At 38.0% G+C, this 14939-nt stretch overlaps 1 protein-coding gene across 1 annotated transcript in view; it reads left to right on the forward strand.

Annotated features, from left to right (window-relative positions):
- Positions 1-1965: 1965 nt before the first annotated feature.
- PAFAH1B1 (platelet activating factor acetylhydrolase 1b regulatory subunit 1) overlaps positions 1966-14939 on the forward strand; it is a gene marked incomplete in the record, with an annotated part of 508857 nt that continues 495883 nt past the window's right edge. Inside the window, 1 exon segment of the mRNA XM_053706276.1 lies at positions 1966-2416.

The raw sequence follows: 14939 nt of genomic DNA on the forward strand, positions 1-14939 counted from the left end.
TAAGGATTCACATATAGACACTCTAGCAGACACGCAAAGAAACACACTCAGACACAGACACTCAGCACTTGTTTACATTGACCTGACAAGTAATGAGGTAAACTACAGTTTAGTGAAAAAATGAGATTTAGAAAACAAAATATGGAGTTCTGATTATCTTTTTGTAAAGGAAAATGCCAGCTAAATGATGACAACAGCATGCAGTGGCTGAAAGGAAGGGCCCTGAACTGCCTAAACAATAATTTAAAGGTTAAATGGTGGATTGGTGACTTCCAGAAAGGTCTTGTTAGTCTCAAAGTCTGTAGAAAGATGTGAATAATCAGTAGTACGGCCAAAATGTCCTAAAAATGAACAGACAATGTGTATGTGCATAGTGGTTTAGTGCACACTCAGAAATCCTCTCAAATGCTAATACTTTACTCCTTGTAATAACAATTCCCATGCTCATTTAGCACTCTGCTGTAGTACCCACTGGTGGCTGCCAAAATGTAAAAAAAAATAATTTTTTTTTTTTTTTTAAGTTCTTGCCTCATGGGGCCCCCCTGGCCCATTGGGCCCCTGACAGGAGTCACCCCTGTCACCCCCTGATGGCGGCCCTGACTACAACATGTTGTGTATACATTGTTCACTATTCCAGGTGGAACTTTAACAGATTGCTGATTACGTTGTGCCACATTACATGGCTATGAAATATTTTAAGTTGCAACATTTATACTGGTAACATTTATTCAGGGATCCCTGATATAGGCTCTGTTAAATTAGTTTTTTTTTATTGCCCTAATAAATATTAATTTGATTTATCACAATATGAGTGTGGTGTATACGCTGATTTGTTCTTAAAGAAACTGTGTATGTACTTTTGTTTTTGATTGTACTTTTGTATTTGAAAGGGACTGTGTCTGTACTTTTGTATTTGATATGGGGTTGCAAGATTAGGTTTACTGTTAGTGCTCTCTTTGATGAATTTAATTATTTAATCTTCCTGCACCACCAGGATCACCACAATTAATTATACAAGTGATATACAATGATATAGGGTGAATCTTCTGGGTCTGCTGACAAAATCCCAATATATATAAGTGGATTTCTCAATGAAAAATGACTTGCAGTGGGTCTTAAAAGTGAGCAGCAGCTAAAAACACCAAGACAGCTCAGCACATGGGTGGACATGGCTCTTCAGTTAAAGAGTTAATACTGAGGCTTTTCTTTTTCTCATGACCCTAAATAAGAAAAATACTAATTTTGACTTATGCATATACACATCAGCATTATATTAACTATATGATATAGATATGAAACGGCTTTTTTTTCTAGAAATAAACCCACAGTTCCTCAAAATAAGGATAAAATGTTATCACCTTTATATTACTTAGTGAATGAGTAGTACACTAACAGGACCTTTCTCCATATAGTTTTACATCATCATCCCAGTAAATATCTTTTTCAGTGCTTCCGTGTATCTTCTGCTGTCAATATTTATCTACGTCTTTTGTGTCTGGGATTACCATGGTAACGTCTAATCATGCAGAGGGATATCAAAATTAGGCGTTTAATCATATTTCTGTTCTATTAACTGTTAAACGTGGTTAACATAAAATACGGACTAGCCACGAAACGTTAGATGCATTTGTTCATCGTATCGTTAAAAAACGTGAACCATAATAGTTTCTACCTTTGGCTGTCAAAGTAGCCCACATTTAATTGTTGTATTACTATAAGGAAACTATTAACTTTTCGGATGCTTGTAAAATCTGTTTACGTATCTCTAACACAACGAGTTAAGAGGGCCCTTTAAGAAATCTACATTCAGAAAGCAATCGCCCCTCAGATTTCTCAAACAAGCACGCGCACTATATTATAACCACAACAGACGCACGCGCACTGAAGCCTCCATGCGTCACTCGCTTTGTCATCCCTCCCCCTCTCTCTCCCGCCGTCCACGCCTAAGACAGCAGCAGCCTACGCTCATGCGCAGCTTCCAGCCCTTCCCTCCTGTCTCTACAGCAGCCGGCCGGTTTGCGCCCTCCTCTCCACCACAGCGGTGTTTGACATGACGTCACCGCGCTGTTGATCTCCGTTTCGTTGACAGCACGGGGCTGCTGATTGCCGTAACGAGCCCGGTAGAAAGAACTTAGGAGGATAATAATAATAGACTGTCACAAAACGCGCGGAGTTACTCAACGGGAGGAAGCGTAATTGGATTGATTAATGCCTAGATACGATAAAGGGAAAAAAATAGCTTCTGCGCTTCGTCACATTCAGTATCCAGCCTCATTTATTTTTTTTACATTTTTTACTTCAACTCACGAGTCACAAGAGCTTTCGCCCTCGCCGTCCTTCTCAAGACCTTTCTCAGGCGGAGCCGGCTGGGTGGCCATTGCCATTAATCTGCGAAAGGTCTCATTACGTCCTATTGGTAAGTGTCATACTGTCATTTCTCCTGTTTCATATTCGCATGGTCACCGTGCTGGATGGAGGCGGGAGGGAAGGCCTAGGATATTGACTATGTGGCTGCTGCTGCCGCCGCCTCCTCCCTTCATCTTCTCTGCCTCTCAAAATGGCTGCCAGCCGTTACTGCTTTTAATTATCAGGGGAGGCTTAAGGGACTCGTTGGGATGGATGTAGAGTATGACATTTAAAAAAAAAAAAAAGTGCTGTTATGTGGTCTAGAACAGTTTAAGGACCATGCATCACTACATGGCGTAGGAAACGTGTGGTGTTGATAGATATAACTACAACATATTGGTGCTTACTGCAATTATTGAAACCTATAAAACCATTTAACAGCGACTTGTTATGACATTGATTTAGAAATTGACATTGTATCTGTGTTTGTTAACCAATTTGGTACAGTCAAGGCCTTTGACAGTTCTATGCTCGTACTTGCTTACTGTTTGACATCATTGCTAGTTTATTAACCTTCTAGGTGCCAGAGACTTGCATCCTACTTTGATATCCCTGGGGTAAATAATCTAAATACTTTTTAGGGCATGCGGTCACTTCATTCTAATTTGTGTAATTTTTATGATTGTTAAACTGTATTTTGCATATGTTTTTATAAAAAGGCATACTCGTTTTTTCATGCATTATGAATTCTTATTAATTGATTTAACATTTGTTACAGTAAAAGCATCTATATGTAATATTGATCCAACAATGTATTTGTTTTGTATATTACTATGGGGGAATTGACAGTTTTATATTAAGTTTGGAAATCAGTCAAACCAAGTACAATTGATGTATTAAAAATCAAGCACAAAGGTCTACATTAATGATAACCTTGTTCATGCTGTTTTTCATATTCTGCAGTGTATGTGACTAGATGTGCGTTTTAGTTTATACCTCTGTTGTGATGGTCAACCAAGGTGTGGCAATATGATGGCTACAGTTTACACAGTAAATGCATTTATATCTATGGTTTAGTGAGACTCCAATAATACATCAGGTTTTTTTGCATCACATTTTCTGGAGGCTGGGATTTAGACATCTGTAACATGACTGTCGCACAGTCCATATCATTCATTCAGACAGAGGATGCTATATGTACCAAAAGATGTCGCACAGTCCATATCATCCATTCAGACAGAGGATGCTATATGTACCAAAAGAGGTAGAGATGGTTTGCTAACAAATAATCATAATGTAATGCTTGGAAGGGACTGTCAGCTCATATATAACTTTTCTCAGTACATATATATTAACCTTTTGACTTCACTGGGCTGCAACCCTCTGATGCATAGTAAACTGAGGGTCTAGTGATAAACTAACAATTGTTTAGGTATTACTGGTTTAGTGTGCATTGTGTAAGCAACAAATACATGCATTTACTGGTTGTTTGTCCCCATGTTATGGGTGCAGCATAGCTGAGTGGAGACTGGGTGGAGTAAGACAGAGGCTGTGAGATGACACTTTTATCAACACATTACCTTTTTTATATTACATGTTTAAAAGTTACAAATTGTTTGCTTGTGCACAAAGCAGGTTTATTTTGTTCAGGACATGGATGTTTTTCTCCCTTCACATTTTTGAACAGTAATAAACGTCACTATTATTTTCTCCTTTAGTAAACTGGTTGAATTTGCTGGATGGTTATTTTAAAGACAAGTGCTTTTGTAGGTAGGGTAATGATCTGTGTTTTCATTCTTCTATCTTTAAACGAGAACTATACATACATGTGCGAATGTATAAAACAATATGGAAAACTTATTTCCTTCTACATTTTAATATGCATGTTTATATTTTGTAGTGCTTTGCTTATGTTACCTGGTCACTGTTACTGCTTCTCTAGATTGCTGAAAAGTACTTGAATTTATTTCCTAGCCATTTCAATGGACTTTAAAACAGTGTTACTGTTGAGTAGTGATGTGTCTGTTCAAAGGTGCTGTTCTGCTTAGCTTATTTCATTGTGGCATTGCATCTTTTTTGTTTTGCAATTAACTCGGATGCATTTTTTTTTTTTTTTTTTTTTTTTAATTAGACACTGGTATAGGCATTAACCTGCAGTGGTAGCACACTGTGCCAACTAAAAATTGCACTGCAAGCTCCCCCCAACATTGTATTCAAATTGTGTCTTTGGCATGAGGTTTTCAAAATACTTGGTTTTGATCTGGAATGTTTTAATCTCACTTTATCTCCACAAGTCATCCAGTCTTTGTCCTATTTTCTGCCACTCCTACTTGCAGTATGTCCGCCAGTGCTTTGGAAGTTTTGTGTTCTGTCATTATGAACTTAAACTAGTAAAATATATGATCCAAATTGTGGTGCACAAAGCTTGGTAATGCCCCCCCCCATTTATATCAAAGCAAAATAGAAGTTTATAGTCTTTATTACAGCAAAAAACTGCAGAGACAAAAAAAGGGTTACTACTTTTTTGCTTGACAAATAATGGGAGCCAAAGCTCATAAAATGTTTAGTTCTAACTTTTTGGATTAATTGTATTGTACTTATATTTTTATATAGAAGGACTTTTGTATGGATTCTTAGTAGTCTTGCTGGGTCCTAAGTTTGATAATATATTATCATCAACCCCTTTTATGTAATCTTACCAAACACTTTCTTTACAGTAAATTTGGAAAATTCTGTTTTAAAAAAAATCATAGGAATTGTCAGTTTCTAAATCTTATGAAATTTCAGTGATTGAGCAGTAGTTTCTTTAATTCTCACACCAGCTTCCAGCTGATATGACTGTCTTCATCTCTGACCCACCTCCTGCACTTTGGCCCTGTATTTCCTAGGTCTCACTGAAGTTGCTTAACCCCTTCGTGACCAGACCGTTTGGGACCAGGACTATTTTTACATTTCTGCGGTGTTTGTATTTAGTTGTAATTTTACACTTATTTACTGTATCCACACATTATATGCCATTTAATGGACTTTCTAAAGATACCATTATTTTTATCATATCTTATTTACTATTAAAAAACACCTTTTTCTAACTTTGACTCCCAAAATCTGTTATACATCTACAACCACCAAAAACACCCATGCTAAATAGTTTTTAAATTTTGTGCTGAGTTTAATATTACCCAATGTTTACATGTTCTTTGCTTTTTTTTTTTTTTTTTTTTTTTTTGCAAGTTATAGGGCAATAAATACAAAGAGCACTTGGCTATTTCCAAACCATTTTTTTTCTCAAAATTAGGGATAGTTACATTGGAACACTGATATGTGGGGAATCCCTGAATACCCCTTGACATGTATTATTATTTTTTTTTTTTTTTTTTTTAGTAGACAACCCAAAGTATTGATCTAGGCCGATTTTGGTATATTTCATGCCACCATTTCACCGCCAAATGCGATCAAATAAAAAAAAAAAAAAAAAAAATCATTCACTTTTTCACAAACTTTTTCAAAAACGTTAGGTTTCTCACTGAAATTATTTACAAACAGCTTGTGCAATTATGGCACAAATGGTTGTAAATGCTTCTCTGGGATCCCCTTTGTTCAGAAATAGCAGACATGTATGGCTTTAGCGTTTTGTTTCTGGTAATTAGAAGGCCGCTAAATGCCGCTGCGCACCACACTTGTATTATGCCCAGCAGTGACATTAATTAGGGAGCTTGTAGGGTTATTTTAGGGTATCTACACCCAGCCCCTTAAACTGGTTGTTCAGCTAATCTCATTAACAGTGCTAAACTGTGAGCTTCTAAGTAAGTTTTTAAAAGGTTTTACACTGGATTTTTATCAGTATCTGTGCACATTCTTCTTTATAATAGTGTCTATTACATGCAGTTATATAAATATTGGTGGTATACTGTCCCTTTAGTAGTTTTAGTAGAGGTAGTGAGATTAAACAAAACATCTGCTGCATTTTAATTAAATGAGACAGCGTTCTCATTTTTACAATAAAAATATTAAATAAAAGCCATAAATTACCTAAACACAATTTATGGCTTTTAATTTTCCCAACCAATGAACAGCAAAATAAATGACTTCATACCATCTCTCATATACTTAAAGGGATAGGAAAATCAAAAGTGCACGATTAAGACCGAGCACATTATTTTAAGACGCTTTTAATTCACTTATTTTCTTATGTGCTTTGTTCTATTAGTATCCTTTGTTGAAAAATAATTCACACATATCCTACACTAGTGGGAGCTAGCTGCTGATTAGGGCACACATGTCTTTAGTGATTAGCTGACTAGATGTGCTCAGCTAGCTCTCAGTAATGCATTGCTGCTCCTTCAGCAAAGAATAACAAAATAATGAAGCAAATTTAATAATAGAAGTAAATTGGAAAGTTGATTGAAATTGTATGTAGTTGTACTATTCGAATCACAGAAAAACAATCAATAGAAATAAGTGAATTCATGTAATCCACAAACTAGCCCAGAGACAGAACTTTTTTTTCACTTTCTGCAATTAGATTTTTTTCTTAGTGAAAATTTTTCTGCGGGTCATTTTTTAAATGAAATAAAATTGTAAATTTGTCAGTTACACTAAAGCACCAGATCAAATGCAATGTGTTGGTTAGCTGGAGAATAAAGCAATATTTAAAGTTGTATAATCTAGTGCAGTAGTTGAAAATTGCATTGCAAATTAGCTGCAGACAAAATAAAGTAATTGCAAAATGTCTATTGAATTAATTTGTTTCTTTTTCTTAGTCTAACATAGAAATGCACTAATAAAAAAAAAAGTGCATTGCTCATACAAACATCTTTAATTCAGAGGAAAACAGCTTTGCAGGCTGAGAAAAGCTAGGGAACGAGCTTGCAAAAATCTCAGAGCCAGACAATAATCAATGCACTGCTGCTTTGCAGCACCACTGCATATTTGACTGTCTTCAAACAGCATTTTGCTCTGGATGCACGGTGTTGAGGAAAACGTATACAATGCAGCCAGAGAATAGCTCTGTTAAAAAAAGAGCAGCCTAATGTAGAGCAGCGCTGAAAAGTTAACGTGCTAACAGTTCCTGTTCTTTCTGCAGACCTGCTGCATTTTCTGTTATGACATCTCAGATCACTCTGTTCTGCCTTGGGAGAAAAGTTTTAGAACTTTGAAATGTTATATATTCACTTGTTTCCTACTATATCCTATTTACATTTGTACATAATTGTACTTTTCATGTGTGCTGGCCTCTCTCTTGTCCAACATTTTACAACACATCCTTTAGTCTGTGTAAGAAGTTTGTACTTTGCCAAAGTATTAGTTATGTAATGAAGCAGACTGGCTTTGGGGTACAGTACACTTTTTAGAGCTAGGTTTCTGCTCTGGTGTTATACCCATATTATGGTTAGATTGGTGCCTTAGCCACTGTCTGTTAAAAGTTACCAACGTTTAAGATTCTGTACATTAAGATTCTGTAGTGTTAAACTTTAGAATGCAAAATGAAGGTGTTATAGTCGTTTATAAGAAAATCGCGATTTTCGCAATTTTTTTTTTGCCCATATCGTCCAGCCCTAATATAAATATATATATTCAATGTAAATATTTGCATAGGAAATTAGCACATCTAGGCAAGATTCCCCGCTTGCTTGTATGTACAGTATGTATGTATTCTGTGCACACAACTAAGATTATAATTGCAGTTATTGATGTGATTGTATGTACAGATATATCCGTTTATAACCAATAGACACAGGCAATGTAAGTGTCATTAAGAGAGCTAGCTATTTATAACAGTGCTTGACAAATCTTTTTAAAAATTAGTAGCCAGTAAGAATATTTGGGAGCCAGGCATATTTTTAGGAGCCAGGCAGTTGGATTTGTATATGGAGAATAACCCAAAAATTTAGGAGCCAGGGATAAAATGATAGACAATGGCTCCTGGGTTTGTCGAGCCCTGTTATGTGTTAGTGCCCACTACCTTCAGTCAGCAGTCCTATCCTGAGGGCCCTGGTTGAACATGTCGTCCCTAGACTACCAGCAGCTCTCTGTCCTGCTTAGGTACATACTAAGACCACCTCCCCGGCCAAGCAGGAGAGCAGCTTCTCTGGCTCCTGCTCCATCTTCACCAAGCAGCAGACCACATTGGAACCGGAAGTACAGCGGGTGGTTGTGCCTTGTCAGGATACACATCAAACAGGCAGATGTGCCCTGACTCAGCTAGAATGTGGCCAGATGTGTCATGACTGAACTAGAATATATGCAGGTTTGCTATACAGATACTAGTCTCTATACACAAACACATGGCAGCATAACACCATTTCATATGTCTCAATGTCATATGGCAACATACTCCTGTACGATTCAGCTAAATATTTTTGATGTATTGCTGTGATAAGAATATAGCACACTAATGTACACAGGCAGCTACTGAGGTAAAATTAGACAGATTGGTCTGTGTTTTCGGATGTTTGTCTTGTTTATCTTTTTGTTCATGCCCATTGGTCTGTTCTATTGATGTTTTCGGTAGGGCATTGATAAAAGGTACACATATTGTTGTTTATCTAAGATTGTATGATAGTTCTTGATGTTTCTATTTTTTTTGCCAGCTGTCTGTATTTGTAAACTGTTATTGATGTAGTTTACCACTAGGTGGGGTGTGTTTAGACATGGCGCATTAAGGGGTCGCTTTATCAAAGGCTTTGCTAGCTTTTCGACCCATTACGGCTGCAGGTTCTCACAAGAGAACCTGTACGCCGTATTTAACGAGCAGCAGTCATCGGACTGCTGCTTCCCTAATCATTTGCCGCCTCTAAATTGGCAAAATTCAATCTCCGCAGTTTAGTCCGACTGGTGAGATTGACGGATCCCCCCCCCACGTTATTGGCTGTGCGCGGGCAGGAGGCGGAATTGCACGTGAGCGCAAAATAGTGCTCGTGTACAATGCTGAATTCCGCCATGGGAATTCTGCCCGCCAGAGGCGATCTGGGTCGGACATGGGTGCGTATGTGCCCCCCTGTCCGCCTCAGCTTGATAAATCGGCCTCTAAGGGTTAACTTGGTGCTATTTAAGGCAGTCAGGATATGATGCATGATTAAGGGGTTTGTCCCTGAAACGTTGCCATTTTTGTTCCTAGCTCTCCAATAAAGATTTGAATACTGAGATGCTGCTGATTTGTAGTCTCTGAGACTGAGTTTAGAAGTTAATCAGTGACTCCTTACAGCGTGCACCTCAAACGCTCTTTTGCTAGACCAGTACTGTTGTATCTTTATTTGAAAAAGCAGGAATGTAAGCTTAACCCCTTAATGACAAGACCATTGGACAAGGGCTATTTTTACATTTCTGCAGTGTTCGTGTTTAGCTGTAATTTTCCTCTTACTCATTTTACTGTACCCAAACATTCTATACCGTTTTTCTCGCCATTAAATGGTCCAACTTATTAAGATACCATTCTTTTCATCAAATCTTATAATTTACTTTGAAAAAAATGAAAAAAAACACACACTTTTTCTAACTTTGACCTCCAAAATCTGTTACACTTCTACAACCACCAAAAAACACCCATGCTAAATAGTTTCTAAATTTTGTCCTGAGTTTAGAAATACCCATTTACATGTTCTTTGCTTTTTTTGCAAGTTATAGGGCAATAAATACAAGTAGCACTTTGCTATTTCCAAACCACTTTTTTTCAAAATTAGCGCTAGTTACATTGGAACACTATCTGTCAGAAATCCCTGAATATCCTTTGACGTATGTGTGTGTGTGTATATGTGTATGTGTGTATATATATATAGATATATAGATAGATAGATAGATAGATAGATAGATAGATAGATAGATAGATAGATAGATAGATAGATAGATAGATAGATAGATAGATAGATAGATAGATAGATAGATAGATAGATAGATAGATAGATAGATAGATAGATAGATAGATAGATAGATAGATAGATATATATATATATAGATATATAGATATATATATATATAGATATATATATATATATAGATATATATATATATAGATATATATATATATATATATATATATATATATATATATATATAGATATATATAGATATCTATCACCGAAATTTCGGCCGCAGAAAGTTTCGGCCGAAAATAGCATTTTTTGTTATTTCGGTTTTCGTTTTTTTTGCCTTTTATTTTCGGCAAAATTATTGTGTAGCATATTTTAAATTTGATGCCAGCCTAGAGCTGCTGTTTGAGTTAATTACTTGACTTACTGTTTTGCATATAATAATAGTTTTCTAGGATTATACTTTATTTTGATAATTGGTAACAAAACAAAAACGGTTAAATCTGATTCTGTTACACTGAACTAAATAAAGAATAATACTAGCGATTCACCAAAATATGGGCCGCCGAAAATGTGCAATTCCAATTTCGGCCCAAAGAGGACCAAAATGGCTAAAAATGTACAGCCCTCCCCTGTTCTATTGAGTTACACGTCTATCCTTAGCATAAGGTGAGCAGCACAGCACTGGCATGGTACACAGAGCACACACATAAGTACCATTACATGATGATATTTGAAACCAGCAGAGAAGGAAACCAAAGTTCTGAATAGTGAATACAAATATCAAAGGAGGATAAGTAACATGTTTATAAACACTTGATATTATCAGACACAGCCGTAAGCACACACAGTGAATATCTTTAAGCCTTATATACAGTGCTCATACATCAGCCTCTTGTGCGTAGACATTCTATTCGCCTGAGGCAAATATGCGTGCACACTTTATAAGCATAAGCCCCAAGCTCGCACACAGTTGGTACAAATTAGCACCCACCAGACAGTGTATACAAAAAAGCACAGTAACTTTCTATAACCACCTTGCACGTAAGGTTGTAGCTAAGTCCAGTGGTCCTGGTGATAGGTGACAGGCAGACTCCATTTGGGGCTCTGGACATATAATCTGACGGGTCAGTGTGAGACCCGAACCAGGAACTAGGCGGAGATACGATGAGAGACGATTAGGTGCAGCCACGCTCATCGCACGGATAACTACACCCAAAAACAAAACGCATGTCTACCTCGTATTGTTGTCTGGCTATAACCACGCTCTCCCTTATAGAGCTCCAGTTTCACTGCAGATCACTCCCTACTGTACAAGTGACCATGTCCATTTGTTGGAGCTTTCCCGCCTACATGCTCTCTCAGCTACACACACACACACACTGTAGTTAAAAAAGAAAAAACAATTTCGGTTTCGGTTTTCGGCCAGGATCATCCTGAATTTTCGGTATCGGTTTCGGTCCAGAATTTTCATTTCATTTCGATGTATGTATGTATGTATGTTGTCTGGCTATAACCACGCTCTCCCTTATAGAGCTCCAGTTTCACTGCAGATCACTCCCTACTGTACAAGTGACCATGTCCATTTGTTGGAGCTTTCCCGCCTACATGCTCTCTCAGCTACACACACACACACACACACACACACACACTGTAGTTAAAAAAGAAAAAACAATTTCGGTTTCGGTTTTCGGCCAGGATCATCCTGAATTTTCGGTATCGGTTTCGGTCCAGAATTTTCATTTCATTTCGATGTATGTATGTATGTATGTATGTATGTAGATTTCAAAACAACAAATATTTATTCGGCAGTGACGTTTCGGGGCATTCACCCCTTCCTCAGACAACCCAAAATGTGAAACAAGCAATGTTAAATAATGACTCAAACCCCTCCCTCATCAAATTTCAGCCAATAAAAATACATCCAAAGCAATCAATAGGGGATGTATGTTAAACAAAAACAATTACATTTCTGTATAATATCAACAAAGTGTATACTTTTACAAAGCACATGTGTGATATAACCATATATAGTGTACTGTATTAAGGTGTCAGCGACAGTGAAGTGGATGGCTGTGGAATATGCCAACAGATAGTAAATAAATCTGCCTTCTTATAATACACTCTGTAATCAAAACATAAGGAGTTCACTAGACTAGTTGTTGCCAGGAGTAGCTTATTAATACCGCATATAACATGCTCAGAGACATTTACTCACTTAACTGACAGGCAACTTACTGTGCATCAAAAGCATCTAAAACCTCAGAGGGTATGGATACTCCGCCATTAGCTGTCACGCTGGCCACCGCATGGTCAGAGGGGGCGTGTCAGCATCCGGGTTAGCATCTTGACCCGCTACTGGAAATCAGTGCCCTAAGCGTTATGCGTTGCCATAGCAACCTATCGTGGCAACCCAACAAACAAATGTCAGTCCTAGAGATTTTCTTAGAGTATATTATACACCAGTGAGCTTTAATTCCCATAACCGCTGTTATTTCTATCACTGGATAACTCCCAATGTGTTAGTTTATAATTAACCACATATCTAGTTGCCACATAAGTATGTTCTTAATAAGCGAAACATTATTCGATCTGACATTGTTTGTTGGGTTGCCATGGTGACCTAGTACAGACCTACGTAGCATGGCCTCGGTCTGGTGTGGTTGGTGACGCCACGATAGGTTGCTATGGCAACGCATAACAACGCTTAGGGCACTGATTTCCAGTAGCGGGTCAAGATGCTAACCCGGATGCTGACACGCCCCCTCCGACCATGCGGTGGCCAGCGTGACAGCTAATGGCGGAGTATCCATACCCTCTGAGGTTTTAGATGCTTTTGATGCACAGTAAGTTGCCTGTCAGTTAAGTGAGTAAATGTCTCTGAGCATGTTATATGCGGTATTAATAAGCTACTTCTCCTGGCAACAACTAGTCTAGTGAACTCCTTATGTTTTGATTACAGAGTGTATTATAAGAAGGCAGATTTATTTACTATCTGTTGGCATATTCCACAGCCATCCACTTCACTGTCGCTGACACCTTAATACAGTACACTATATATGGTTATATCACACATGTGCTTTGTAAAAGTATACACTTTGTTGATATTATACAGAAATGTAATTGTTTTTGTTTAACATACATCCCCTATTGATTGCTTTGGATGTATTTTGATTGGCTGAAATTTGATGAGGGAGGGGTTTGAGTCACTATTTAACATTGCTTGTTTCACATTTTGGGTTGTCTGAGGAAGGGGTGAATGCCCCGAAACGTCACTGCCGAATAAATATTTGTTGTTTTGAAATCCAGTGAGTGCTTATTCCTATTCAGATTGTTCATTCCGTTAAGCACCCTGGTCTGTGTCTGGGTTGGCCAGTGAGAGTACACTAAATCGAAGTCTCTGTTATATCGTGTAGCACCCACTGCCTTGCTACCCTCCCTGTCTTCAGCCATCATCACTTTTGGATACACTTGGGTGACACTTGCACTTTGTTGTGGACTATGGATACACCTGTACTGATCAGTGCCTCACAGGGCCTGCCTGTAATAGCACCATCAGATGTAGAGGGAGCTGATACACTCTCCCTGACTGAGGTGGATGCAGCAAGAATTTTATTTGAACATGAGGAAATCACTACAGATACTGAATCCATCCAAACCCTATATTTGAATTTATTAAAACTGAAGAAAAGAGAGGTAGACCTACATCTACATGGGGTCTACTTATCGGAATACTACAAAAAGAAAATGATTCCTAAGGGGTTCAGGATACACAGTGTACCCACGATTGGGAGAAACAGTGAATTTTGCAAAAAATGGTGTGCAGTGCTAAATAAGTGTTCCTTGGATCTATTGTTGCTGGTGGTGGAAGAAGTTAGAGTCCTACTTAATAAAACCAAGGAAGAAATCGGGATATTTGATACCACGAAAGGCTCCATCTTGGTACAGGATCAGAGTGATAACTGGTTGAATAAACTTACAAACCAAGTCAAAGAATATAAGGACTCCCTGATAACCTTTAAAAATAATAAATTACAACAAGTAATTGAGGACTACAGGGAGAGACAGGTATACAAGTGGCTCTTGAGCCCTGAGGAGAGGCAGAACTACAGGCCTAGGCGACCCCGCCGCCAGAGGGTATACACCAGAAGACAACTGAACACTGTGGATACAAGCTCAGGTTCTGACACAGATACTCCAGGACTACATGAGTATGCAAGTCCCTCAACTTCCCAGGTGCATTTTTTAGGGGTGACTACAAGGTCAAGCCACCGAAAAAAGGAAGGAGACCACATCCAAGAAGGAGTGGGACTCACCGGAAGACCACCACGACGTGGACGAACCAGGAGAATATAGTGCTGAATCTATCTGATCGCTTGCTTAATAAAGCAGAATTGACACTCCTCAATAGAGGTTTGACATTTGTCCCTACACATAGACCAGACGAATTTGATACTTGGTTGGACATCCAAAAGTTTAAAAGAAATCTTAAGCTCAAAGATCATTTTAAAATGACAGAACAGCAAGAAATGGGGACCATTTTTAGAAACAAGAGCACATTTGACCCTCAACACACTGCTGCCAGTATACAAACCTACACTAGATTGGTCTTACAGGATGCTGCAACAATGCCGAAAGAATTATTCAGACACAACATCTCCAAAGAGGAACGTGTGGCAATTGAGAGTCTGGCCCGCGATCCTAACATTGTGATCCGCAATGCGGACAAAGGTGGGGCCATTGTAGTCCTGAATTATAAGGATTACAAAGAAGAAATACACTCACAAT

This window comes from Bombina bombina, chromosome 3 (genome assembly GCF_027579735.1).
Source record: "Bombina bombina isolate aBomBom1 chromosome 3, aBomBom1.pri, whole genome shotgun sequence".
NCBI classification, from domain to species: Eukaryota; Metazoa; Chordata; class Amphibia; order Anura; family Bombinatoridae; genus Bombina; species Bombina bombina.